We start from the raw sequence: 6,000 nt of genomic DNA, 5'->3' as shown, positions 1-6,000 counted from the left end.
CTCGAAGCCGATGCTGATGGGTTCGACCCTGCTATCGCGGTGCGCCTGACAAGCAGGCCGAAGGTCACGAACTTTGAAGACGAAGTAGTCTCTCAATGATTCTTGCCACTGCCGAAGCGTTATACCAAGAGGTTTGGCTTTATTGGAACAACCCCGACTACAAAGTCGTCCTAAACATCGGTTATTCCGACCTCCATGTGATTGGTCTAACGTGTGTCCGAACGCGCTCGCGTGGCAGATTCTTCCGAAGGAAGAGGGAACGGTAGAGAGTCAGAGCTTCTCGACGCACTGTTTGACAGGGCACAGGGTCCTGACACTCACATCTCAGACGAAGCCCCTATAGACCTGCTTATGCTCGGCGTTGGAGGGACGGTGACCACTTTTGTCGAGTTCGCCTCTGGCTCGACCGCCACCTCCACGAGCAATACTGCCGATGGAGACAGTTTCCCCTGTATCGCGCTCGCCAAATTGTAGCCGAGTCTTCCTTTGTCCCACTCCCGGAGATCCATTGCGTGGCTTCCGTCTTTGGACATGGCAGCGGCGGCAGCGGAACCCCCACACCCGAGCTGCATCCAGCACGGCAAGCCTGAGCCAAATTAGCCATTGCCGGAGCTCATGCCGCGCCCGCAACGTCCTCCTTCTCGCAATAAGAGGGTTCATGTGAGCGTTGCCAACATGTGCATGGCCACCGGTGGCCATACTGTGCCGTGGTCAAATTTACCTCCCGGCGCGATAATCAGGGCTGCATTGGCCTAGCAGTATCCCCCAACTATTGCAGGAGGAAAGGACTACCTACCTGGGGCATCTTGCCAGCTTAGATCGCCGAACCGCGTCGATGGCTCCGCCTTGGCTTCTCCTCAGCAAGCGGACTCGTCGTCGTCTTGATAGTACTTGGCGATGACCGAAGTTGCCGACGACGTCAACGACCCTGTCGACTGCGCCAATAGGTATGTTAGATCCTTTTGGTCCCGGAACTTGACTGAACACCTTAAACTACCGTCGGCAATTGGGAGGAGATCATCGAAGATGAGTCCGGATGCTGGCTGGAGTTGAAGAAGACTTCTTGCTTTTTCTTGTGGCAGACGGCGGAAAGTTAACGGACTTGGAGGCGAAGTTATAATGAATACAATAACCAAAGCTAAACTTCACTTCTGATTACAGAGTACAAATATTAAAAAAGAGAAAAAGAAGAGAGTACAAATATTAAAACGTGTAACTAACTGCTGCGCACGGCTTCGGTAGTTATGCATTTACAAAAACGGACGTCTCGACGTCCATTGTCCTCCCGCGCACGGTGAGGACGGCAGCTAAGCCGCAGAGCAGGGGCTGTCGCACACAACAAAAGTAATACGGCGAACCGCGGGAGAGTACTGAGGCACAAGGGTCCGTTCAAACTTCAAGTTTTCTTCTTTCCAAACGTATTTTGTTCTGATCTACAAGCCTGGCTTTCAGGCCTCACTTGGTGTGGAAAATGGAGAAAGAGAGAGGGTGCGGTGGGGTAACATGATGGTTAAATGAGAGTAAGCGAGACGGGAGAAGGGATAAGGTGACGACGGTTAGATGCGCCTCTCAATCCCGGAGGACCGGAGGAATGCCATGAGGGATGAATACAGTTCCGTTGCGTCACTGAGCACTGCGGTAGTTGGTGTTGTCCATTCAATGTACGTAGTTGGCCGGAGTTCGTGTGGCAATAGTTTCAGTTGACCGGACGCTATAGCTTTGCGTACGCAAGGAAATTGCGGGTCGTGAGTGCGCCTGCCCAGAACGCAATGGAAGAGATAGAGTATTGCGTACGCACGACCCGGGGAGGGGGGGGGGGGGGTTGCGTTGCGGGCTAGCGGGCTTTGCGGGAAGCTCTCGAGAGAAATCGGGCCCAACGAGAGCGTCAGTGTCAAGATGGCGGTTACCTCGACTGGCGCAGCAAGGGTGTCGCGGTGTTCCCGAAGTTCTGCCTTACGTGACCGGTGAAATAACGTGGTATCAGCGCGGCAATCTTTCCGGCGCGTACCGCGCTCTAATCAGATCGCCGTGCAGCTGAAGGAGTGCACAGTAAACCTGTTCACTGCTCGCAATATCCGTCGACGGTGCGATCTGCTCAACGCTAGGCCTATTCGCTCAGTACATCGCCGACGGACGAACGACTCTTCAAGAAATAGGCGAGGCTCTGGCTTTGCACTGGACATCAGTAGGTCATGGATTTTTTTCTGCGATAGCATTGATGAAATATGCCGTTTTCACGGGACGAGTGACGAAGGCTCCGTGATCGAATTTGGCTACGGACTCGTACTCGTATAGCCTTGTACCCCGCAGAAAAGTGCGCTCGGCGAGACAGTTGCGGCTTGGTTTAACATGGAATAAAATAATTAGACACGTTTTCATTTTCAATATTTATTATCAGGAGCACGGTGGCGCTGTAGGCACACCGAATTGTACGGCTCTGGCAAATTTAACCAAGATCATGCCAGGTGTTCACTTGGAAACGTAACGCACCATTAAAATTGGTCTGAGCAGGTCGTTTTAAGCGTACACTATACTATTGCGTATTGCGTACGTAAGAGCCAGCAACGCTATACTATAACTGCCTAATGTCGCAAGCGCCTCCACGCGTTCTCGCGAGGCCGCGGCACAGTCCCTAATTAAGTGAGAACACTTCGCCGGGACCGCGAAGTACTAACAGCGTCTGGCATCGTTTGTTGCATCGTTTCGCCTCGAGTGGGCAAAAGCCAGGCAATCGCAGTGCATCCCTGCCTACCTGGGGCAGCGTTCGTACAGAACACCTCTGTATCTTCAAAATGTGGGGCTACCTCCTTCAGGTGATTAGAGGCTTGCGTCATTCGGCGTTTTAGGTTGTTGCCGACATTGATTTGGGTAACGGCCTGGCTGGAGTGACGAGCTGGTTGTCCCATTTTGGACGTGAAGCCGGGAGGAGCGGGCCTTCCGTCAGGTGGGCCTTCCCGCTCATTGTGAGGATGACTTCCGTCGTACGTGCGGGCGAATCGCTTCTCTTGGCATCGTATCATTTCTTGGGGAAATTCTCGTAATGTGTTCATCTGAGCAGCCTGCTCCAGCGGCTCCACGGGAGTAAACTTAGGAAGGCCAGTGACGGCTTGCATGGCGGCCCTGTTCATCACCACCAGGGCTTGCTTTTGACGTTTAGTTAGCTTAAGGTAGTTGAGTCCGTAGACCCCCTTCGACACAAGCAATGTCCGAACCAGGTTTTTTTTAGATATTCTAGTGCCCCCAAGAGGAGCCGGGGATGTTTCGGAGAATTTCAATGCCGTCTTTTCATTGCTTTCTAACGTACTTCATCTAAGTAGCCGCCACTCCACTTTTACTGAAGGTGCACCTAGAATTTTGAGGGTGCTCGTTTCCTCGATGGGAGCGCCGTCGGCTCACAGTTTGATTTGTAGTGGGTTCTTTTTTTTGGTTATAGAGCGTCATGTAGACAGTCTTGTCCATGGAGACCTTCAGCCCACTTTCATAGGCGACTGTCATGTTGATGTCCAGGGCTCGTTACATGTAGCGTTGTTGTGTATCGGCCACGGCAACAGTTGTCCACAGGGTGACTTCGTCTGCGTAAATCGTGAAGCGAACTTCGATTACAGTATGAAAGGCCATGGCAAGGTCTGCCATCGCCAGGTTAAATAACGCCGGTGAAAGGACCACCCCCTAAGGGATTCCGATGTTTTTTGGTTTCCATTGACTCCTGGTGTTGCCGATCGCAACCTGGTAAGTGCGGTCTTGCAAGTAGTTAATTATGATATTCAAAAGTCTGCCGATAATCCCGCGCTTTGTTTTGGTGTCAACGATCGTCTTGTGAAGGATGGAGTCGAAGGCCTTGAGTAGGTCATTGGCAACAATTATTGAGTGCTGTGTTTTGAAGAGTCTCCGCTCGAACATGTCGTAGTGGATTATTACAAAGCTGTCTTGTGCTGGTCAATGGGGTGTGGAGGCTTATGAGGTCTTGGGGATTTATGTCAGATGTGCCTCGATCATCCGTTTGAGGACCTTGCAGAAATTGGACGTCAGCGCAATAGGCCGAAGGTTGGCGATCATGTGCGGAGTCTTGCCGGGTTTTGGGATCGGGATGACAATCGATGGCTTCCAATTGGCAGGGATCTCCTCTTTGATCCAAATCCGGTTAAATTGGTAGAGAAGCTTGTCAGTGGCTTTCTAGGGAAGGTTTTGGAAGGCCGTGATAGTAACGTGGTCAGGGCCAGGTGCTGACTTTGTATTTGCAGCGCCAAGAGTCTCGACGAGCTACCCCAAAAGAAATAGTGCATCAACTGGTTGCTCTGGAAGAATGGCTGTTTGGCGTAGAGACCTTCAGGCGGTGGTTCGACTTGCTGTGGGTAGAAGTGATATATCCCGCTTCTTCCGCCTTTTGCTTCTCAGTTATGCTGAGACGGAAGGCAGATTGCTCCCCGTGTTGTGTGCTTTGGCCTTTCCGCTGAGCCCTTTGTACCTATTCCAGACTTTGCGGCAGTCCATCTTGTGGTTGAGTGAGTTGCAACTGCCTCGCAAGATGGTTTAGACGAGCTTCTTTGTATACTTCTTGGCCTTAGGTGTCTCATGGTTCAGTCGGATCTTGTTGTGTAGTGGTTGCTTGGCCCTATAGCTCTGGAACTTTCCGAGGCGTGTATCACACAATTTGACTAGATGTAGGTCGGGTGGCGGTGAGTCCTCTTTCACCTGGTATTTCTTCCTTGCATCGAATTTTCTTCCGCCTCCCATCGAATTCTCTCGTTCAGCAGGAGCCTCTCAAGTCGGCTCATACCTGTACGAAAGGTGTCCCATCTGATAAAGGTTACCTGTCGCTTTGGGTCAGTCGAGATGTGGAGATCGGCGCTGATAGGAAGATGGTCATTGCCCATTCGATCTTGCAAAACTTGCCACCTGATCCGCAGCTTTGGAGAGGTCCAAGTTAGTCGGAGAAGTGTCATTGTGATTTGTACCTTGCACTAGCCGGGTGGGGGTATCCGGGTTATTGCAAATCTGAAGATTTGCATTCTCGCAGGCTTTCTTGATGTTTTTGCCTCGAGTGTTCTTGTGCGAGTACTTTCAGGCAGTGTGTCGAGCATTGAAATTCCCTGCAGAATGGTGAGGTGCTTAGGTTTCATGAGCCGGTCAATCCAATTGGTCCTGTTGGCTTCTACGGACGGCCGCATAGTACGTGTTGTGTAGGTCGATGACTGTGTCTCCGCCTGCGTGGAGGCGACCTCTTGGACGTGTGAGCAGGCCAATTCGTAATCTAGCACTATTTATGGGAGGTTTTTTTTTTCATGGGTGCGGCCATAATGCCGGAATTGTTTGTCTTTCATTCGATGCTCGAGGGTAAATACGTGTTGTATGCCCTATTGAAAAATCCGGCAAAAACTTCCAGTTACATCCGGCAAAAACTTCCAGTGACATCCGGTAAAAGCTGGTCAAGTTTCACCCATTTTCATTTGAAACCAGCGTAGTTTACCGGCTTTTGTTGTAATATTTAACGGCAAGCAGATTTCGCTAGCACTTCACCGGCAGCGGGTTTTCTGATTTCGCTGGAATGTCACCGGCAGCCACTTTCGTTTACCAGACTAGCCGGTTTTGCTGGAAATGTTACCGGAAATGAGTGACTCGTTTCCCCGTTTGCCGGACTTCATTGAAAGCCGACGCGAAGGAGCCCAGACAAGCCGGGCACGTGCTGTGCAATTATGGTGCCTAGAACGCACCAAGGACAAGTCTACACGCTCCCTAGGATTGGGTTCATGGGGAAAATGTGAGGAGGTATTTTTCCTCTTTTGAAAAAAATCTGTTTCTTTTTCCATCAACGAGCAGCGGACCCGATCGGATTCTCAGAGTAGGCTTCCCGTACCTTCCATTGCAGCTGGGTGTAGGGATAAAAAGAAAATATCTTTTAGTGACATGTTTCTTCCTGTTTGTCCGCCCGGCCCGGCTTCAGAAGCATCCAGTGCGCGAAAAAGACGCCGGAGACGCCATGACTCTGCCCGTGATTTCTCA

Source organism: Ixodes scapularis, unplaced genomic scaffold, assembly GCF_016920785.2.
Source record: "Ixodes scapularis isolate PalLabHiFi unplaced genomic scaffold, ASM1692078v2 PGA_scaffold1__304_contigs__length_218370807, whole genome shotgun sequence".
In the NCBI taxonomy this organism is placed as follows: Eukaryota; Metazoa; Arthropoda; class Arachnida; order Ixodida; family Ixodidae; genus Ixodes; species Ixodes scapularis.
Note: the sequence above shows the minus strand (reverse complement) of the source record.